Source organism: Varroa jacobsoni, unplaced genomic scaffold, assembly GCF_002532875.2.
Source record: "Varroa jacobsoni isolate VJ856 unplaced genomic scaffold, vjacob_1.0 scaffold_1238, whole genome shotgun sequence".
In the NCBI taxonomy this organism is placed as follows: Eukaryota; Metazoa; Arthropoda; class Arachnida; order Mesostigmata; family Varroidae; genus Varroa; species Varroa jacobsoni.
In genome coordinates, this window is record NW_019214140.1 from 24,382 (window position 1) to 45,231 (window position 20,850).

A 20,850-nucleotide genomic window follows, 5' to 3' on the forward strand; every position below is an offset into this window, starting at 1 on the left:
CATCCACTCCAGCCGTTTGCTGCTCAGATATAGGAAAACAGACAGAGGGGAAGAAGGCTAAGAAAATGAACGAAAATGCACCAAACTGCAAGCGTAAGGTCTGATATTGCCGAGGAAGATACAGATCATTACGGTTGGATCCTGAATGGACAGAGCAAATCGAAGTCGATAGTACGTACCAGCTACCGGTTTATGGCGTTTACAGGATCATCTGGCTGTGATGATTAATGTAGTTTTAGATAAGTATTATTAAGAAAAAAGTAGATTAATCGAGTTTATGCATATTTAGCCTTTCGTTGCAGTTGTTGTAAAGCAGAAACACAAATTCTTAATTACTATGGCCCCGATATTGACAGCAAACTTAGTAAATGTACTCAGGAACACCAGAGTAGACAGAGAAGAAACGATGAATTTTCATCCTACAAAAATGGCAAACTGAAGTCGTCGGTTTCCTGTATAAAAATGAGCCTATATTTGGGTCCCTTGATCAATTCATCATTTATATTTCATATATCTTTAAATATTATTATATATTTTTTCTATATCGTTTTCGACAGCTGTTGCAAATGTAGGAGTTTGTTATATTTTCATTTCGAACGAACGTTGATCGCGCGCTTTTTGGGATCTCGCTCCTCTGCCGGTTTGTTTTTAAATACAGAACAGGCAAACCCTTTTGCTAATTACATCGGTCAAGGTGCCAGACCTCGTGGCATGTAAAGGTCAGTGGTTTGGCGTAGGTATAGATACGTACGCTTGGGAATCTGATGAGGAAGGGGATGCCAATGGTGATCGCAACGAAGCTGCGATCGACTAGGAACTATTTGCGAGGAAGTAGGGAAAAACTTAATGAAAGACACTAGAGATGATCCTTAGTAGGGATGCTATACTGAGAGCTCGTACACAGTCACGGCGGTGCGGCCTTTCGGTCCCCCACGTTACCTCGCCGTCGTGTAAACATGGTGGTGATAAAGGTAGTATTAGCGTATAGTGAATTGGTCGCGGGAGGGCAAGCCATTGTAAGGTTCTATAGGCATTCAATGTCGTGGTGTCAATCCCGACAGCCACTAAGGTTGACAGGAGGGACTTCCGGCCAGCCTCTCGGCACTTGGAGACCGACGACCTACCTGGTGGCCTCCCCTCTCTCATTAGGCGAAAGGCACCGATGACGACAACACCAGGAACAAAATTAGCAAGCAATCTAAGCATTCCCACGCCTTTGCGTGGGAATGCAGAGACAGATAAACACATATTGCGAAGAAAAGCGAGATGGTTAGGACAGTGGCCAAAGACTCACGTAGTTCCCTGCCGGGAAGGTTTCGAATGTTAGCAGGGTGCCTTTTTTTCATAGTTGTGCTTCTATCAGCGACAGCTGCAGCAGAAAATGAAGTGAGGCGAGTTACGTAGGTCTGGTTATGTCAGCCGAGGGTAAACAGCCCGTTTGTGAGAAGGTATACGAGAGGGTTCCGAGTGGCAGTTGTCGATGAGTCTCTGTGTGATGGCAACCGGATGTCTGTGGGCAGAAAAACGAGCGCAAGCGTAAGGAGAAAAGACAGTGCGGGACTGGAATCGATCGTGCACCTATGGATGATTTGGCCGCACCTGTCAGAACAACCACTCTACGACGAGAAAACTGGTCAATAAAGCGTAGATAACGAAGAAGACCTGATCAAGGTAATAGTTGTGAAAATGACGTCGGTCACTTGCTCGTCTAAGAGGAGCGCCTAGGCTGGTAGCTTTCAAATATTTGTTATACAATAAAGCAAGCTTAGACACGCAACAGTAACTGAAATTGACCATAATGCTGAATGTACTACAGAGAGGAAAAATGTTACATGTTTAAAAGAATGCCTGATATAAATTTGAATTAAATGAAGAAAAAACTATATATAAACGTAATAATGATCATGACCACAAAGGATATAAGTTAATTTTTCATTTTACAGGTACGGAACGCATTCATTGATAGGAACATGTAGCGACCACTTAATGATGAACTTTTGTTAACGGTTGCGTTAGTTTTTGCTCACTTCGCACCATTTATTTAATCCTTTTGATTTTTCAGCTTAAATTAACACTGAAAGTATTTTGACATATTTTATTATATGGTTTAGACATATCTTTATTATCTTGGGAATCCCGCCTCGGGGCGAGTGAGATCAGGAGCTCTTTTTATTTTCTACAAGTGAAAATTCGTGTGCGATGCGCTTCTTCTGTACATAGTCTGACTAGAAATGGTAAAAATATAACAGCTGACAAGAGTTTTATTTAGCGTAACGGCATTTTTGAGAATCGGATTGTGAAATTGCGACGACGAGTCCATCATTCTTTACACAGGCCTGCTCAGCCTCTTCGGGCAACGTCGCGTAGAAGCGCGGAGCGATCCAAGGGAAAGAGGGCTATATTTAGCTAAGCCATCTCGGCCTCGTCCTTTTGGTCTTCCCTTTTCCCCCTGCAATTTTCTTGACGCCCACTATGTCATTTCCACCTGAGTACGCACCACATTTCGTTGAATGAAAACCGGTTGCGTCCATCCAAGAGGAATTTGTCTGGGCCTTGAGATACTCATGCAAATAAAGACCTGTCGACATGGCAGAAAAATGAGTTCTTTTTATCTCAGTCAGGAAGTACAAAAAACACGAGATTAATTAAGTTGCTAGTCGATCTACCGGCGAATGCAATTTGTAGTTAGTTAAATTAATCCTAGTTCAAAATTATAATATTATGTACTAATAAACCTGTTTTAAAGTTTTATTAAACGCACTGGAAGCGTGCTTATTTCCAAAAATGTTTGTTCTCAGCAGAGGGGCAACAAAATGACGCGTGACTAAAGGCAGCTCTATTGGCTTTTAAAAGCACCAGGTACCCTGCTATTTTTAGTTAGTACTTGAAGAATACTCGTAGAATAAGTAATAATTTAATACTTAAGCCACTAATAATAAGGATGTAAGTCCGAAAATGTCAAATAAAGCAAATTGTCCTGTTCAATTGAGTGCACGCATGCTTCGATCTGCCAGCGAGTAGAATAGAGATCATAGCTGGAATGATAAGACGGTCAAATAAGTTTACGCTATTTTAGCATAATTTGGAGCAGTCTGTAAATGTAGACATTCTATACTCAAAGATTTTACAACATATTATTGGTTTTCAGTTCGCATACTTGATGTACCGCCAGATCTAGTGGCCTTATAATAAAACAAGTGCCTAGTAGCTATTACGGTGTACATGGATCCGCGCGAACTTTCTGCGCATATACTTCGGCAAACTTTTACGCAGTTGCTCCACCAGCGATAGCGGCGCCCTGTTCTTATCCGGTCTTCAAGAACGTTTACGTGCCCAAGTGATATATGGAAGAGGAACGATCAGGTAGAATAAACCTACAGGCACATTTTCATCTACTATCTACTTAACATGCGCTCCTAAACACATGCATACAGATGTACTATAGCAGCAGTGACATGCCGCTTACTCAATGATTACTTACACTGCGAGAGACCGAATAAGAAGCGCCACATGTGCCTTTCATTCAACAGTAACTGCAAGAGCTGGCAGAGATGCTACAGACATATATATATGTATATACATAGAAGCCGATAGTCAAAGACCCATGCCGAATATTCTCCAAAGAACGAACGAACGAACGAGCGAATAAGCTGCTCCTACTTCACCCGCCCTACCACAGAGTAGAGAAGACATAGCTATCAAGTCTACCACTAGGCCCTGGCATTTACTGACCCATGCTGGTGCCGTTGCCATTGCTGCTGTTGCAGCTGTAGGCGTTGCTGCCACTGCATCACTCTAACGGGCTTAGCCTAACGGGTACGAACGTAGGAAAGCAGGACTGGGCATAGCTTGGATCGGATAGCTAATGCCCCTTACCTTGCAGGCTTCGCATTAGATACGGGTCATGGAAATACTTGCGGCAGAAGGATACTTGAGAGTCTAGTCTACCTGAGCAGTAGTCAGAAAAGCAGTCAGCGGCGTCAACGACTGACTGACGTTAGGCTGAGGGGGAGTATAGAGGAAAGAGGTTGGGGTTCGCGGACGTGTTGCCAACAGCAATAGGGTAGAGGTATGGCAGACATCCTGAAGGCAGTGAGCCTGAGGGCGAAGGATCCCCACAGTGTGCCTTCTTTCTCTTACGTAACGGGGTACGAGCTCTAAGCGAAGAAACCTAAGTACTGCAAATAGGTGTGCAAGGGGATCTGGTATGTATTGATCGGTCGTTCGGTGGTGTGCTATGCCTCGCTATGGTATGGGGTGGTACAGGAGTGCCGTATAGCACGATGCCAAAAAGGCAACAGGAATGGACAAAGAGAGTGAGAGAGAGACGACGTATCCGCCTAAGTAGGAGTATGATAGGTAGATATGACGGTAGTAGCTATAAAGACGCCTCTTCCAAGCGGAAGGCTGTGGCGTGCTTGGAAGCAATTAGCAGAAGCAGCCAACGATACATATACAAACGTTTTCATCTTCCCCTCCAACAGGACTATCCCGGTTCTCACCCTTGGCCCCTATCCGATGGCAACAGGTATCAAGAAGAAAAAAGCTTGGGCGGAAAGCAGGATTTACAACAGTGTTGTTGCCCGGGCATTCGAATACTTCTCGGAAAGTAATTGTTGGCTATTACTGGCAAACTATTTTGTTAGACATTGCAATGTCAAACTGACTTATCTTACTGGGATAATTTGAACTCGAATATAATGGAGGCATTTGTAATAGTCCTGTCCCAGAGTCCGCAGCCGCAGAGACAGAGGCAAAGAGGAACATCTACTTCTGCGAGAAATTTGACGTCGTTTTCTCTTTATGATTGTCTCAATCTCGCACACGCATCGCCACAGGTTCACAGCGGCTTGGTTAAAGACAGAGAGATCAATTTTGAGAGTGGGATATGGATAGGTTTGTCATAGAAACCCACATCAACGCCGTTTCCCTTGCTTGCACTGCTTCCATACTTCTACCTGCCTATCGCACAGCTTGCAGGGGCACACACGTTTTCGAACCCTTCGGTATTATGATTATTGTTGTCGTCGCCTTCATCGCGGCGTACCGTTTACTACTTCGCTCCTTCCTTAAGTCGATTTCGTCGTTAACACTATACCGCTAGGTCTAGTAAGTCTTCTTCGGCTCTGCTTTAAGCTCGCAGATCGTTTATGGATTTGTTGCCTCCTTGCATCTAGCTCCCGTAAGTGGTAGTCATAGTAATTGTGTCCGAGCTCTTGCGTTTTCGCAACCGCTCCCGTTGATTGCCACCTGCGACTGCCAGCAGGTGTTTACTACGGTGATCTCTTCTATTCCCCCTTGCCCTGCGTTTCTTTGCAAAAGCATATATCCAACGCCGACGGCCAGCTTTTCTACTTCTTGTTTGTTAATGGCACCTTTTGGGTGGTAACTGACGGTGTTTTGGTTATCGCTCGATTCTAACACAGGCACTTCTACGGGCGCGTTGGCCATCACTTGCATTGGCAAGCAAACGAGCCAACCTCCTTTAGATCAGTGGGACAGCGTAAAGACGAGACAGAAATGGACAGTAGTCAAGGGATTCGTAGCAGCAGCAGCACGCTGATTTGCTGGCAAGTAGGGTCTTATCCGGTCCTTGCTTGATCCCATCTAGGTTGAACTGGATTCTACTGGGCTCTGCCGCCGGCTTGGCAGATGGGCAGCCTTCTGCCACCCGTCAGTAGTAAGAACCGATGCTGCTTCGAAAGCTTAAAGGCTAAGGCCTAAGGGAAAGAACCAAAGAAGTTTGATGCTGAGAAGATTCGACAGCTTCGTAGAGAATTCACTCACCTTGTTCCACTCATTCTATATATTTCTATTGCCTCCTTCGGCGCCACTACTGCTACTACTCCTACTATCAGCAAAAGGTGGCCTACTAGATGCAGGCCCTTTGCATACAAGTCGTCCCACTTTCAAACATTTTCGGTGCCTCCGTTGACTGGAAGCGGCGCTAGGCGGGACCACAGGCAGGCAGACCAACGGAGCGAAACACAGTAAAAAACTTGTAGAAGGTTTGTATAGACCCTCGTTTGTTTTGGTAGTATAGGCTCCGCTCATTCACTCAACTGACTGCTGCTCCTATTTTATGTTTTCGAGCTGTTAGTTTGGCCCACTTGACTTTACTGTGTTTTTCGTGAGCACCTGTTGCTAGCAACGGCGAGCCTATGTGATATTATATTGTTGTTGTTCTTGTTATAGCATTAACCAGTGTATGATACTCCCATAGACCTGCGCGTTTTTTTTGGAGTCATTGGTCTTCTTTTTCGATATCACTCGTTATCTACTTTCTGCCCTTTGCCTACCTGAAGAGCCTACGTTAGAAAAAAGTGGAGTAGAACGAGAAAAAAAACAGGAGAACTATAATGCAAAAAAAGACTCTGCTGTGATATTAAATGTCACAGTCAATTCGTGTGCATAAAATATCAGATGAGGAACTGCTATGCGAGAGAAAGAGAAAGAGAGAGATAGAGAGAATAAAGTGATAGGGCTAACCCGCTTAGAAATACCTGAGGGCATGTGACTGTGCGTTTGTATTTATGTCTAGAGGAAGCCGAGCCTGCCCGGGTGTACCGATGTCATGCGTTTTCGGGTTCTGTATGCCCGTGTACTCTATCTGTGTACACAGACGAGCCGAGTCGGGCATTCCGTGGGCCAAGTACTTAAAATGTATCGTGTCAACCTCATGGAGTTTCCAAGTACCGCTCAACAGCGCAAGTCCCGCTACAAACGAAATAGGCTGCATACTAATGTACTGTTACTAATTCGCACAACAATCCAACCCAACGCACAATCAAATAGCTCCATTGAAAGCTATGAAAGCACACAACGATAGAAGAAGTGGGTCGGTACCAAGTGAACTTTTCTTGCTGTCGGTGTGCCATTTCGTCCGCCTGACTAAGAAGGAAAGTGCTGCTCCTCAGAACTGTTTCTAACCGGTTCTTTTCGTCAAAGTTACGAGACAGATGATGGTGAGACATGGAGCAAGTAGCTTCCTGTGTTCCCCATTTTCAAATAATCGGCTGCCATGAGTACAGCTGCAGGGACAATCTTTCGATGGTGGCATCAGTAGGACCCTCCGCGGGTCACTGAGAAAAACAGAGATAGAAAGGGGGAGAGGCCGGCAAACGCGAAACAACATGAGAAAATGAAGCAGGCGAGATCGAGAAAGAAGACTGAGGTAACACAAGGTCGCTTCACCAAGCAAAACTCCTGCTGCTACAGCGGCAGCGGCTTCGAACGAAACTTCGTTCAAATCAAATTCTGTATCGACAGATACGATAGTTGAGTCTCTCAGAGGCTCTATAGATGGCGGCGAAACACAGGCCTTTGCTGGCAAAAAACGTAGCGTAGTCAGCCCTGAAGGAATCAAGGAAGATGGAACGACGACCAGAAGTCCAGCAATGCACACTTTAAGAGTAAAATAGTAGAAGCGCGCAGACTTCTCTCGTTCGAAGCGGGCAATACAAGCAATATCTTAAAAACGGAAGGCAGATGCTGCTATCCCACCGATGCTGTTGATTATCATGACGAAAACGACGATGATGATTAAATCAACTTCTCAGAGGGTCTCCTGCCGGCGAAGAACTTCGCGGAAGGTAGATTCGTCCCCCACCGCTCGTCCCTGCCAACCCAGTTTCTATCCCCTGCAGTCTACCCTTAATTTCCTAGCTTTCTCAGACATGTGCCCCTGCGACGCAGAGGGTAGCCAAATATTCACCGTACATCTCCCCGGGATATATCCTAACCTCCGAAACACTTCGCTCGTTCGTTTCATTTACTTTGATTATTTTGTCATTGAACTTCCGTTATTATTGTTGCTTCTGGCACTGCTGCCTGCTCATCACCGTTGTCATTATTCTTTTGAGCATTTTACTCCCTTCACTCCCCGTTTGCATCGACTCGGATTCGTCTGCCACCGAGCCTTTGACTTAGGGCGCAGACATGGTTACCGTGCCGGAGCTTAATCTTGAAAGCCGGTATTTGTTCTAGTTAATCATGCGCTCCATCTGTCCCTCTTGCTTTCCTTTCTACCGGTCTTTGATTGAAGTCGAATGTCGAAATTTAAAAAAAAAAATCATTTTCCGCCGCAAAATACGATGGCAATATAGCGCGTCAGGCTTTACTGGCGATAATGCATTGTTTCTCGTGGTACTTTTTGCACATAAAATTATTACGAAAGAATGAAATAGGTGTTACTAAGAAACGATAGCAATAATCACTGATAACTAATAATAAACAAGTAGTAATAAATAACAGGATTGTAGTTCAAATTTCTGCTTAGATATAATAAAGGCCATGTTATTATTTTTTCGTGCTCGGCACGCACGTGTTTCGGCAACGCACATCAAAATTAGGTCCGCAGATGCAACCTGCCGAGAAATTGCAGTAAATTTTTTGATAAACGTATAGGAGATTCTGAGAAAACTAGATTCGTGGAACACATATAATAAAACGTCTAAGATGATGTGGCTCAGAACGTAATGAAATGAAAATTTTCTAAGACTGCATCTGCTTTTCGATTTATACAACTGATACAATTAAGGTTTTTTCACTCTCGCTGCACGTCTAAGGTTCACGCACCTAAAGTTATAACGCACTTATCCAAACTTCCCGATTTCCTCTTTGCACAGGTTACACACATAAGTAATATAATATAATGACATATGTAGTTCATCCTATTAAATGGGTAAAACTTTCGTGTGCTACTCCAGCTGGATACGAGCAATGATGTAAATACATACAAGCATTATTGATCATTTGACTCGTATTCAGTGGCTGAAGGTAATATCCCCCGTGATCAAAAAGGACGCATTTCTCCACTAGTCAATAGGATATTCTGCTTCTAACAATCGATGAGTTCCGCTCTGCTATGAAAGACAGCATCAATAGCAGAACAATATGCCACCCAATAATCGTCTACCTTCCCTGGAAATTACTATTGATCAAGTCAGCGGGAAACTTCATCTACCGTTTGTGGTATTTAGGCGTATAAAAAGGAACACCGAAGCAGCACATGAATAGTCATGTCCGTCTTGTGCACCTGCAACGCTACCCTACACATAGCTTCGACACAAGCGGAGTATCGACGAGTATGATCCCTGCCTTTACCGTAGTCCTACAAATTGGAACACCTGTCGCACCGCTTGTTGATTTTAGATGCAGACGTCTAGAGTTCTAGCGTCCCCTACAAGTGCTCGCGCTATTATAGTTGTTGTCTTTCGTGAGAGCCTGAGCTAAGAAAAATAAGTGAACCGTGGTTGAACAGGTCGGTACGACGCAACGAGCAGCTGAATCGACTACAAGCTCAATTGCCACAATGGCGACCGCTCCCCACCATCCCTCTGCTTATTCTTTCGAGCCAGTAGAAACAGTTGGTCTGCTGTCCACCACCGACAATAACATTTTTTCTTGCTGCTGCGGTTACTGCCGAAAAGGATAAGAGTCTCGTATTCAAAATTACGCCCTTTTCGTGTGAATCACACCCTGCCAACCCGGTCCTACCAAGCGGACCGGCGGATTCGGTAGAACGACGGCCTCATAGAGCATGCGAAAGCCAGCCCATTGAATTGAGTTTTATACGACATCTATTGGATATGGCGAAGTGGGTCCCTAGACGTTTCCTTTTCGTTCCGTCATACGGGGTAACGACGGACGTCGCGGCAGAGGGGTGGAATACAAAAGGTCTTGCCTCAGTGCGTCTTGGGAAAGCGGCCCGCTTCATCACAGTTATAGTCAGATGAAGTCAGAAAACGAAATCGAGGTACATAGAGCGTGGAGTATAGAGGTACAGAATAAAGACAAAGAAGGTTAGCAAGGCGCAGCCTGGACTTCGAAATCGGCCTTTACGGAGATATAAGAGAAACACCCCCCAGTTCCATGCTGTTACGATGCGGCAGCAAGATGAGTGCAAGCAGCAATGAATAAAATTGACATACAAATAACAAGAATAGCAAGCAGCGGGAGGAAGGCGCAGCAATAGATGGACAGATATATGAAGAAAAGATGACACAGACAGGCCTGCTTCACCTGCAGCTGCTGCTGTTGTCCGTACGATCCAGCAGCGACAACAGTAGTGGGAGTGTCAATGACAGTACGGTGGACGAAACGACAAATTGATGCTTCGCGCACCTTTTGGTGAGCGGCAGGAGGTAAGAGGTTGAACAGACGGCTCTAAGCCTAACCAGAAAAAAGGCAGTAGTCGATAGAGAAGCGAATGCCTACAGCAGATTAGAAGCAAAGTTATATTCTATATACGACGATCGCATGTATACACACAAAGGGAAAGAAGCCATATATTAACGCACACGGCAGCTGGAATATGGAAACTGGTAAGGCCAGGGGAGGAGAGGGCTTCGCAGGCTGCTAGCGAAGAACTGTTCGTCATGGCACATGCCTATCGCGTCGACCTGCCGCCTGTCGATCGGCTGTCGACGTGCAAGCGGTGGCAGAAACGGTTGCAGAGTGTACCGGAAGGACTCATGCTGCCATTCATACATTGCTGGTATCAGCTATGCTGGACAGCCTATTGCACGCCAACAGTACAACAAACTACGACCCGTCCATTTGACCTTCTGTGGTATAGAACCCTTTGTCTTTGGGAAAGGCAGCACGGCCACGGCTTTCACTAAACCAGCTACTCAGTCCGAGCAGTGAGCACGCAGTAGCAGCCCTGCAAGGAAAAACGCGAAGAAGCAGTGTGAACAAGGGCAAAGATCACAAGTGCGCAAACTTCATCATTTTTCCTTTTTCCTACCTTCTGCTCTTTCTCTGCACAGTCTCTCCGGATCCGGACAGCCAGTTTATCTTCAAATAACGTCTTTGCTAAAGAAGGTGAAAGGAAAAACGAAACGTGGGCCAAAGGAGAACAGTCTGAAGCTGGGCAGCCCTCGGAGCCGAGGGCGAATGGGTTGGCGAAGTCGCCAGTTCTTCTGCAGCTCCCTTACCTGCGCGGAACATAGTCCGGCCCGTTCTATTGTGTTGGTAGCGGCGGAAGTTAAGAAAGGAAAAGAAATGTGCATCGTCATGGCTAGGTCTCCAAATCTTAGTGCATCCTATAAGTCTGCAACTCTTTTTCGGTATGCGAGAATACAGTGACTAGGTAAGCGTGTGAAGACCGATAAGATGGAAGAAGATCAGGCGGAAGGCTGAACGTGCACTCGCGCCAGAGGTAGTCACACTGTCGTACGCTTTCCCTTTTATCGTTAAGATTCCGAAGGAAATCTCGCACTAGCGCGCTAAAAAGGACTATGGGTCCCTCCTATTCCTATAGAACTCTGCCTTTGCATCAGGCTAAGAGTCAGGCAGAGAGAGAACTACCACAGGAAGAGGGTAAGGCCGTCAGGACAAATGCCAGCGATGAGTGAAGCTAGGACGATATAAACTAAATCGACGCCAAAACGGAAAGCATATTGCTTTTTCCTAAGCCCGAGACCCTAGCGGTGGTCAACGGGCTGAGTATAAGCGAGCTGAGCAAATGGTAACTAATGGTGGCGGCAGTACTGACCAAATTAGAAAGAAAAGGAAGGAAAAAAATCTATCCGACAGATCGACCTGTAAGTCGTATACATACGACTTACAGGTCATTATACATAATACATAAACATTATACATAATGTTTGCAGATGTCGGTCGAATGTGGCATCCACGTATTTATTTTAATAGTTCCATAATTAATGAAATCATATCATTCAAGCAACGTGTGGCGCATCAAACACTATTTGTGACAAGCGTCTAAACCGTATAAGAAAAACTAAAAATCATAAAATATATTCAGGCATGACAGCCTTTCTGTTCCTTTTTTGAACCAAGACAACGGCTTCCTCAACATGTAGACTAACATTTATCATTATAACTCTTATGACCGGTAAACATCAATGACGTTCGCGCATAACGACGTCAGACAACAGGGTATATTTGAGCAAATTAAAATGTTATTGTTTTACCCATTTCAGGCGTGGCATGATCAGTGCCATCGACACTTGATTTCATACATTTCAAATCATGATCGACCTCAGTACGAAAGATACTGTACAATATTATAGTTTTAGGTTTCTGTGTAGGTTTCCATTAATAGGTCTCTCTATTACCTCCCTCTTTGTTTTACGAGATAACTGTCATGACCTTGTTCGCATTGCAAATATTCATCTCAGATAGATCTTCAAATATAGACGTGTTTGGCACTTCACCGAAGTCTGTTGTTAATAGTAGATGATAAGTGTCATACTCTAAAAAACAAGATAAAAATGCCCCAATAAAACTTCTTGTTGCGAGTTTTCACTCTGCCCATCTAAACCTGGGCAACAATCTCACTTCCAATATTTCAGAAGACAAACACTTTGTCACAATATATATACATCTATATAACACAATTGGAAGTTTACTATGTGATTGCCAATTAAATGCTTAATACATTTTTACACTATAATGATACATTATTATATAGGGACCACCACCAACAAGGGATATAATGCGGTAGTGTCGAGTGCTACAACAATTTGGATCATTGTTGAAATTTTTATAAATGATATATATGTATAGTGTTGTATACGTATGTTTATATTATTCTTCTTACTCTTTTGTTAATAGCGCTCCTAACTATCATTCGCTTATAGTCCACATTAGATTCTCTCTCCAAATTCAAATGCAGACACCTTTCCGTACGTACAGATATACAGATTCGACGGCTGAATATGTACGGTGTAATACATGTTTAGCCAAACGTGAATCTGCCCCACTGTTTGCTCCACCTCATTGAAGACAACGATCGATGGTGCCAATGAACTGGCAAATAAGCTGCTGATAGTCTTCCACGGTGTGGCAGAACTTTGTCTGCCGCTCATCACTAACACAGAACAACCTCCTGTGTGAAGTTTGGCTAAGTAAAGAAAGACTTCGTGTTGAGTTTCTGTCTCAAGTCGACTGAGCACATAACCACTGGAGCCCTCGCCATTAACGCAGGTACCAGCCATATCTTCCGACTATCCACACACAAACCCACATGACGGATGCACACACAAAGGGATCCGTGTGGTCTTCCTAATGATCGGCCGTTTCACTCGCAACACAATTGCTTCTGTGACAGACTTTTTTGGCACGTTTTCCTGTTGTTCTATTCTCACTTATTTTGCTTGGCTTTTTGCTGCCCGATTACCTCGCTGCTGTCTGATGGTTTCGCTTGGAGAATCGGTGTTGTTAGCCCCCGATCGAAGCTGTGTGCAGCAGCTGCGACGAATACCCCTTTCTCCTCAAGCTCCCTGGCCGATTTGGTGGAGGTATGTCGTTGCCGGTAGAATCTTTTAGGGCAAGCCATCACTACAACCGATGACGGCCGGTGCTCGTCATCAGTTGTTGTGATTTTTTGACGGGATCTCTTTGCTGGTTGTCTTCTGTTAACTGTTATCCCTCTGGGAGACAGCCGTAGCGTTTGCCGATTCTATGTCGATTCTTTGCATTCCACGATCATCGGCGCAGCCGTAATCGCCTTTTAAATGGAAGAAGACAATGATAAATAATAAGGAGACGACGACAAAAGCAAAGCTAGAGAAGAGATGCCTGCGATACAACAGCCGAGGCTACAGGGGCCCTGTCATTGATTCTAAACATAGCTACAGGGATCACCGCGAAGCCTAGAATATATTGCGAAGGTTTGTTGGTATTTGATAGTTTGTACAATTTGCAGTGGGGTTGAATTGATTCATTGCGACGACAACAGCAGAAACATAATAAACGCGAACGGTTCTGCTAGAGGAGAGTAGGCGGACGCAAAACGGTTAAGTTTATGCATACGGTAAGACGTGCATGCATTGTACACAGAGATATTGGAAACGGGCAATTGCCATAAGCGAAGCTAGCAAGCCGAGTTCAACCTATAACCTTGTAACTACCTGAAAATTAATTATTATCTTAGCATAGGATAGGTACATTTTGATTAAACTTTACAGTTAATTTTTAAGTTTTTAAGATATATAAAAATCTATAACTTGTAACGAGCACAAGGTCCACTATACGGAAAGGTGAATACGTAACGCCATGGCATTTTTTTTAACTAACCCAAATATAGACGAAGCAGGTATGTTGAAAAGCTTTTTTCAATAAGCTTCTTTGTCTCTATTGCTTCCACCATAGTTCACAACAGCAGAAGCGCTGCGTCTATCGTAACCACGAAATATCCTACTGTCTGGCAGATGCAATGATAATCTACGTAAGATTTTTTTGTGGAGGTTGAACTTGGCATAACTAGACAGATACCCTTTGCCAAGATTTCCTAGGTTTCCAACGAGTAAAATTGTTAACTTAAGGCGGGCTGGAGCTTTGTTGTTTCAGTACGTGTTTCTACCCCACCGGCTTTCTTCCCCGAGTTCCTTTCGCTCCACGGTGTGATTTACTGCATTTCCCAGCTAGAGAGAGCTATTCCATTTCATCGTCTGTGTGCACGACTAGGCATTCCCATCAATTGCAAATGGGTCGAATATCATGAAGATGGCGCCTTCCTTCTTACCCAGAATGGAATAGCAGAAGTCAGCTTCACGCTATTGCACTTATTGAGAGTAACCGCTTAACCAGAACGATAGTTAATATTGTATATTGTCTGACATAAACATCAATTAATTGAAAAAACCAGGAGTCGCTGACTCAAGCTCCGTTTTTGGGAGCGTTTCTGTATAATACTGCTTACGTGTATATGCAAGTAACGGTAGTTGACTTTTGTCTAAATGAAAATCGCTATTATTATTACGGGTCTGCTTACCTCTTGGTAGAAAAAATAATATGCGTTACACATTGAAGTTATCAAAATATGATAAAAAAAAAAATAAATAACATTCGTCTAAAAACAAAGGTTATTTCAAAAATTAATTTCTCTCATAAATAATCAACATCTTATTGTAGTTGATATTATCGCATGCCTTCGTGAGAGACAAAGGTGATGATACCTCTTTATATTATATATATATATAGCTGATATATAGCTTTATATTATACGATATAGCTGCTTCCATAGTTAGTCGCAGGCTCAGCTCTATTGTATTGTTTTTTTTATTAGATTTATCATTGGAACAATTCGATTGTTACAGATACATTCGTTGCTACTCTACCTGGTTCGTTTTTGCGTGCCGTTGTATTACGCTGTGTACTTTCCTACACCACCCAGTGTCATCGAGATTAGAATAGCAAGTGTTTTTTTTTCCATTTGAAGTTAACTCTCTTTTGCTGCTTCACTCTATTCATTTACTAGTTATTTGTCCCGTGACGGTTTCCTCCTCAAGGTCAAACCTTCATTCTGTTTGTCCGTTTGAGAGTGACCATTCGAGTGCAGCCACGAGAGCTTCTGTTCTTGAGGCACAGGAAGACGTTTGGAACTCTATAGAAAAAAAAGGCGTCGCTATGCGTAAAAACACACTTCTTTTGAGTAATCGCTTAACTATGTCAATGAATTAATATTTCTAACCGTCCCCATAATACCCTGCTCGATAGTAATGCTCGCAGGGGCAGATTGAATAGACTACTCGTGATCCGCCTGCGCAACATGGTTCCCGCAACGCTGGCCTTTCGCTCGTGTGCGAAGCAATAGCAGAGGATCAGGAGGCTCAATTATTGAAAACGAGTTGATCGATCCTCTTCTTACCGACGACTACCTCTAATTTGTATAATAAATACGTACGTTTAGCGTCGTAACAAGTTGAGGTCAGTTTGTCGCCGAATATCAGTGCAAGAGATGCTAGCAGCACGATGTTATTGAGTGACTGCACGATAATCGATTAACGCACGGTGCACGCTGGGTGACCAGTTAGAAATAAATGGCTAAGGAGCTGCGATTCTGTAAAAGTAAGTAGAAACTACAGACGGCTTGCTTTGTCTGCTATTTTACGTGCAGAGATAATGGAATAACCTCATGATTGCAAGAAAACGTGAGGGAAGGTGGCACGGGACCACGGCTACAATCAGGAGACACATGGAAAGACTGCAAAGTCACATATAATTTATTGCTACGATTTGATCAAGGATCTGGGCCAGCAAGACGGCACCAAAAGCACGTGCAGAATTGGCACAACGACGTCAGAACGACCAACCCAGTCTGGCTGAATATGCTCATCGTTGTTTATGAAGAGACGGATCGAAGTGTCGTCCCTCGTCTTGATTTCCGATGCAGCATGAGCTATGTGGACGCTAATAGTAAAAGGGTAGGAGAACGTAAAAATTCAATGGTCCTGTTTCTAATAAGCTCTGGCAATAACCTGGACATACATATTTTCATTTCATAACATAAAAGTCGATGAACCATGTTAGCAGCGTGATACGACTAACAGGACTTTCTCCTACTTTGTAATATTTTCATGTTTTGAATCAGTATATAATCATCAATTGATACGAATCGTTGGATTTAACGAATAAAGCTTTACGGTAAGAGAGACCTACTGTGTTAGACATAATTATAAGCAGTCATCCATGATGTACAGATGAGGAATTAGCTCGTACGATGTAAACACGAACCCACATATGTAGAAGGCCAAGTTCCGTCTATTCGCTTTATTTTCATTTGTGCTAATACGATAGTGAACGATTCAAGAATAATGTTTCTATTTTTCACCCTCAATTGGGGTTCTGAGCTGTTCGCACTGCCAAGTAAGTATAGGTACATCGAATCGATGCCTCACGTTATAATTGTAGGGCTATATTTGGAAGTATAGTACCTTTTCCAATAGATGGCCTTCCATCAGGATACTGTTGATTTACGTACCAAATCGATCAGTTGTTTGTTGCTACACATCAAATATCTCATGTAGATCGGACCTAATACTATTCTAACCTCTAGCGTCGATAATTCAAGTAGTACTATTGTCCAATACAGTAAATTTTTTGGTCACCACTCAGGAATCGAAGTTTCAAGTTCTCACTCGCCGCTTACTGTCTAAGTTAGGTGTGGCACGTTGAGATATACTGGCGACTATTTATGTAATAATGGAAAGTCTATTTCCCCCAAAATCACGCGTTTAACGATATGAATAGCAAGGTTAAAGAATACATGTAAAGAGAACAGTACAAAGATCTAACATCAGCTGAAATCTACACTAAGAAGCTTACGTAATTGCAGTCGAAAATGCAGCCAGATAGGCCACCGTTCAGTAACAACTGGGCTGAACCAATACAACGAGCGCCTCCCTGAGCGTGTTTAAGCTGCCGTCTTAACCCGTCACGCTGACCACATTCATTCAGGATCAGTTCTTAGTCAAGAGAGTAACCCTATGGTGGGTTAGCGAATCCTGATTGAGTAATATACGTACGCCAAATGTGTAATGCTTCGCTGTCGTTACGTTACCTTTTAACTTATGCTTCAAATTCACTTAATAGTAACGTAAGTTGGAGACAGTAATGCATTTGAATGTATGCATTACTTAAAGCGGAAATATTTAACGTTGTTGGAACTGCAAAGGAACTTTCCCAAAGTAATTTTTGAGTAACGTTTCATCATATTTCTAAGATAATTCTTTATAACTTAGAAACTAGAAATAATTCCTTCTTTCAACACCCAATTCCGCATTTCATCTAGCTGTCGCACTTTTAACGATTTCTATATGTGTAATGGCTCATCGTAGCAGCAGAGGATATAAAAAACGTTCCCTTCTAATGAGATTTTCTTAAGGCCGAAGTGTCAGAGCTAGTAATAAGACCACATTTAACAAAACATGTTGATATTTAGTTCAATTTCGATACTATGGCAACATTACTGTGAGTAAACAAATATTGCGCATTATGCAGTGGACAGAGTTTGGATCACATGCAGGCTCCTTGTGGTCCACGCAGGCCATGTAGACATTTTTCTGCGGTTTAGCCAGTCAAGTTTTGAGAAATTAGGTTTCTCCCACTCTTCTGTAAAGCGTACGCCCAAAAAATACGCCTAACCTAAAATGCCTGCACGCGTACATAATTCTATCAACACGCAACGAGGCTCCGCAAACAAGCGAATACAGAAAGGGCGTGTGATTCCGTCTGCTGCGTCTTTAAAGGACAGCATGCGTTAGGGAGCATTATAAAAAAACGGACAACGCACACACACACACATACAGGACGTTGACACGAAACATTTCTAGCGTTTTGCGTTGCATGGGGTGCAGTGGGGTGAAATGTGACGCTTGTGACAGACTGTCACTTAAAACAACTAGAAGAGGTGACTATACTACTGGCCTTTCCGTATACGCACATGATATTAGCAGTGACGAAAGTGTTTCGCTGCAGCCATAATCTAATTTCTTGCTATTGCTATTATTGTTCACGCGATCGCTGTGATTTTTTATACGTTTTCATTCAGCGTCAGACCTGTACGATCAGCTGCGGCGGGCAATCCGATAAGCAGCGGATCACAAAAAAAAAAAAAGCAGAAACAATACGATTTGGAGCACCAGCGAACGGAAGATATCAATGGGGCCTTTCGAATGAGACGCTGTCATTAGCATCTATACTCAAGTAATATTATATCATTTACGGTTGGAAAAGAAGTGGCGGCAAAGTTTGCTGGGGTGACAAAAAGCCCCACTGGTTCCCTGGGTTAACCCGCGTCCGTCCATTCGAGGCGGCCCGACATCGGTGATAATAAAAACAACAATTACTATTGATTATTATAGAAAAAAACAGTGTGTGATTATTCCATTTGGACTAAAATTGAGGCGTGCCTATTGAAAGGTGACGAGCAAATGGTGGGCAAATGTGTGTTATAATCTAAGCGTGATTACAATGGTGGTCATTGCCCCGGCCTTGATGATGTTCTTGACAAGTAGCATCATCGTTATTCCAATAGTTAGAATTGCAATTCACTGGAATATAGTTACCATAGATATTTGGCGGCCGGCGTCTTTTCCTCTCTTTCTTTTATCCAATCTCTTAGGCGCAACTAATTTTCTTAGCATTTCATCTCAGAGTGCTGCAACGTCTGACGTTCCTATTATTACCGTCAGTTACAGATACACTTAGCACTATAAAACTAAGCAAAGAATACGAACGTTTGCAATGGGCGCTAAGTGGGCAGAGACACTTTAACACTAGATTGTAGTAGATGCGAGTGACCAGTCACGTTGATGAAAATGCCCCCACCCCCCATTCCACCAGATACGTTCATACTGTGTGAAGATTGTTCCTGTTGCGGGTGATTTATGGCTCACAGTTTTCCCTTTACCTTATACATACATATGGATGTAGCATAACGCCGTCAGCTCTTTTTGCGATATAGCAACGTTTATAACTGCAACACAGGCCGTTAGAGATGCAGACGATTAAACACACGCACTGTCGTATGGCGAAACAAATAACAGTAGCATGAAAGTAGGGAAAAGGCGACGACACACAACAACTGTTGTACAATTGCCCCTGCTGCTGATGGTGTCGTGGGGCGAAGATGATGACATCCGACGGAGGCTCAGCCGGTAGCTGCTACCTGCTCCTGACGCTACAACTCCGACCGAACCTGACCCAATGTACCGGTCATATCTCCGTCGTTTGCTAGACGCTCGTCCCAGCTACAGTTATGTTGTTGTTAACTAAGCCGGATGTTACCTACCGGGCGATGTATCTCTTGGGTGTCGTCTCGTGATATTGTTTCTCATATTGCTATTTGTTGAACTTTTCCTAGCACGGGGCGCGGCGGCGGCGGCGGCGACAATGGTTTCTCTTTCGTTCAGTTTGTCGGCACGTCTGCTATAATACTGTACGGCAGCTACAGTCGCTTGAACTACTACGTAATATGTGCTATATATATATATAGGGCGCTTAAGTAAAGGAGACGAAAGCATAGGAAGAAAGAAGAGGCGATCATATTCGTTCTCACCCTGCTCTAACGTGCGATCGTGACTCGTAGATATGGGCTGTCGACGGTAGCAGTTGTAGGCTGGTGCTTTTATGGCTTATACGGAGGTCGAGAAAATCCGGAGCCATAAGAATATTAGGCAGTCAAGTGAACGGTTCGATATTTTACAGTGGCGATTTGAGAGCGTATCGGTGTTTAAACAAAGCTGTTTAAATTTTATACACCCTTCGTTGACGGGCAAAGAACTTGACTTCTAGGCACCTTAAAACGAATTATTATAAAACGTAATTTGTATGCATCGTGAGAGACTGCAGCGCCTCATAAGAACTACTAGCATATAGAATATCTGAAAAATTATTTTATATATAGTCATGTTTGACCAGTAGAGGTAACTTTTTTCCTATAATAGTGATAACAACATACAACGTCACGACGATATACCTCCCTCATAAGGCGTGTCAATCCACATCTTAGACTATTGTAATAGGGCAGATACGAAGGGCTAAGCGAGTCTATCACTTCGTTATGATTTTTTATGTGTCGATACCGATTATACTCATTCTCGATCAGTCATCGACCAACAGAACATACAGAAAAAAACGGGAAACGCACAAGCGTGTGTGGAAGCACGTTGGGTTCGCAATGAGTACACCAGCCGCTACGCAGACTCGGACCATTCGATCTCTGGAGAAGCACCGCAGTCCGTAATATCAAAATAACTGCAATTGTCAGGAAATGGTATCTGCCACTGCAGGTGACCACAGTGTCCTCGAAGGGAAGCGTTAATCTCGCGAGAGCGCTTTTCGCTTGAACATCCGTGATGTTATTTTGAAAAACTGAGAAAAAATAAATGGCCTGGAATTGATGGAATTGCATTCTAAACACATCGCATGATGTTTCAAAGCAGAGAAAAAAGTATAACTTAGATATAATCAGTATTCGAAGACAGTTGCATGCAAAAAACGTTTAAATGACATCGGAAAACAGCATTACGATAGTTAATTATGGTCGATCTGCGGTCAAGAGACCACGAGAGGGCAAGGGGCAATTTTTCGCTTGGA

At 43.4% G+C, this 20,850-nt stretch overlaps 1 protein-coding gene and 1 long non-coding RNA gene across 4 annotated transcripts in view; one reads left to right on the forward strand and one right to left on the reverse strand.

The window, feature by feature from the left end:
- Positions 1-20,850, forward strand: part of LOC111267907 (uncharacterized) — a 112,546-nt gene that overhangs the window by 20,644 nt on the left and 71,052 nt on the right. The gene's annotated exons all lie outside the window — the stretch shown is intronic.
- On the reverse strand, positions 373-19,676 carry LOC147752469 (uncharacterized). Of its 3 annotated transcripts, XR_015313998.1 has the most exons (3): positions 19,544-19,676; positions 2,498-2,578; positions 373-1,510 (listed from the first exon to the last, which is right to left on the reverse strand). It is a non-coding gene; the product is annotated as an uncharacterized LOC147752469 (long non-coding RNA). The 3 variants fall into 3 exon arrangements; XR_015313999.1 differs by lacking the exon at positions 373-1,510 and having other exon boundaries at positions 1,522-2,578; positions 18,819-19,676; XR_015314000.1 differs by lacking the exons at positions 373-1,510; positions 19,544-19,676 and adding an exon at positions 15,090-15,349 and having other exon boundaries at positions 1,522-2,578.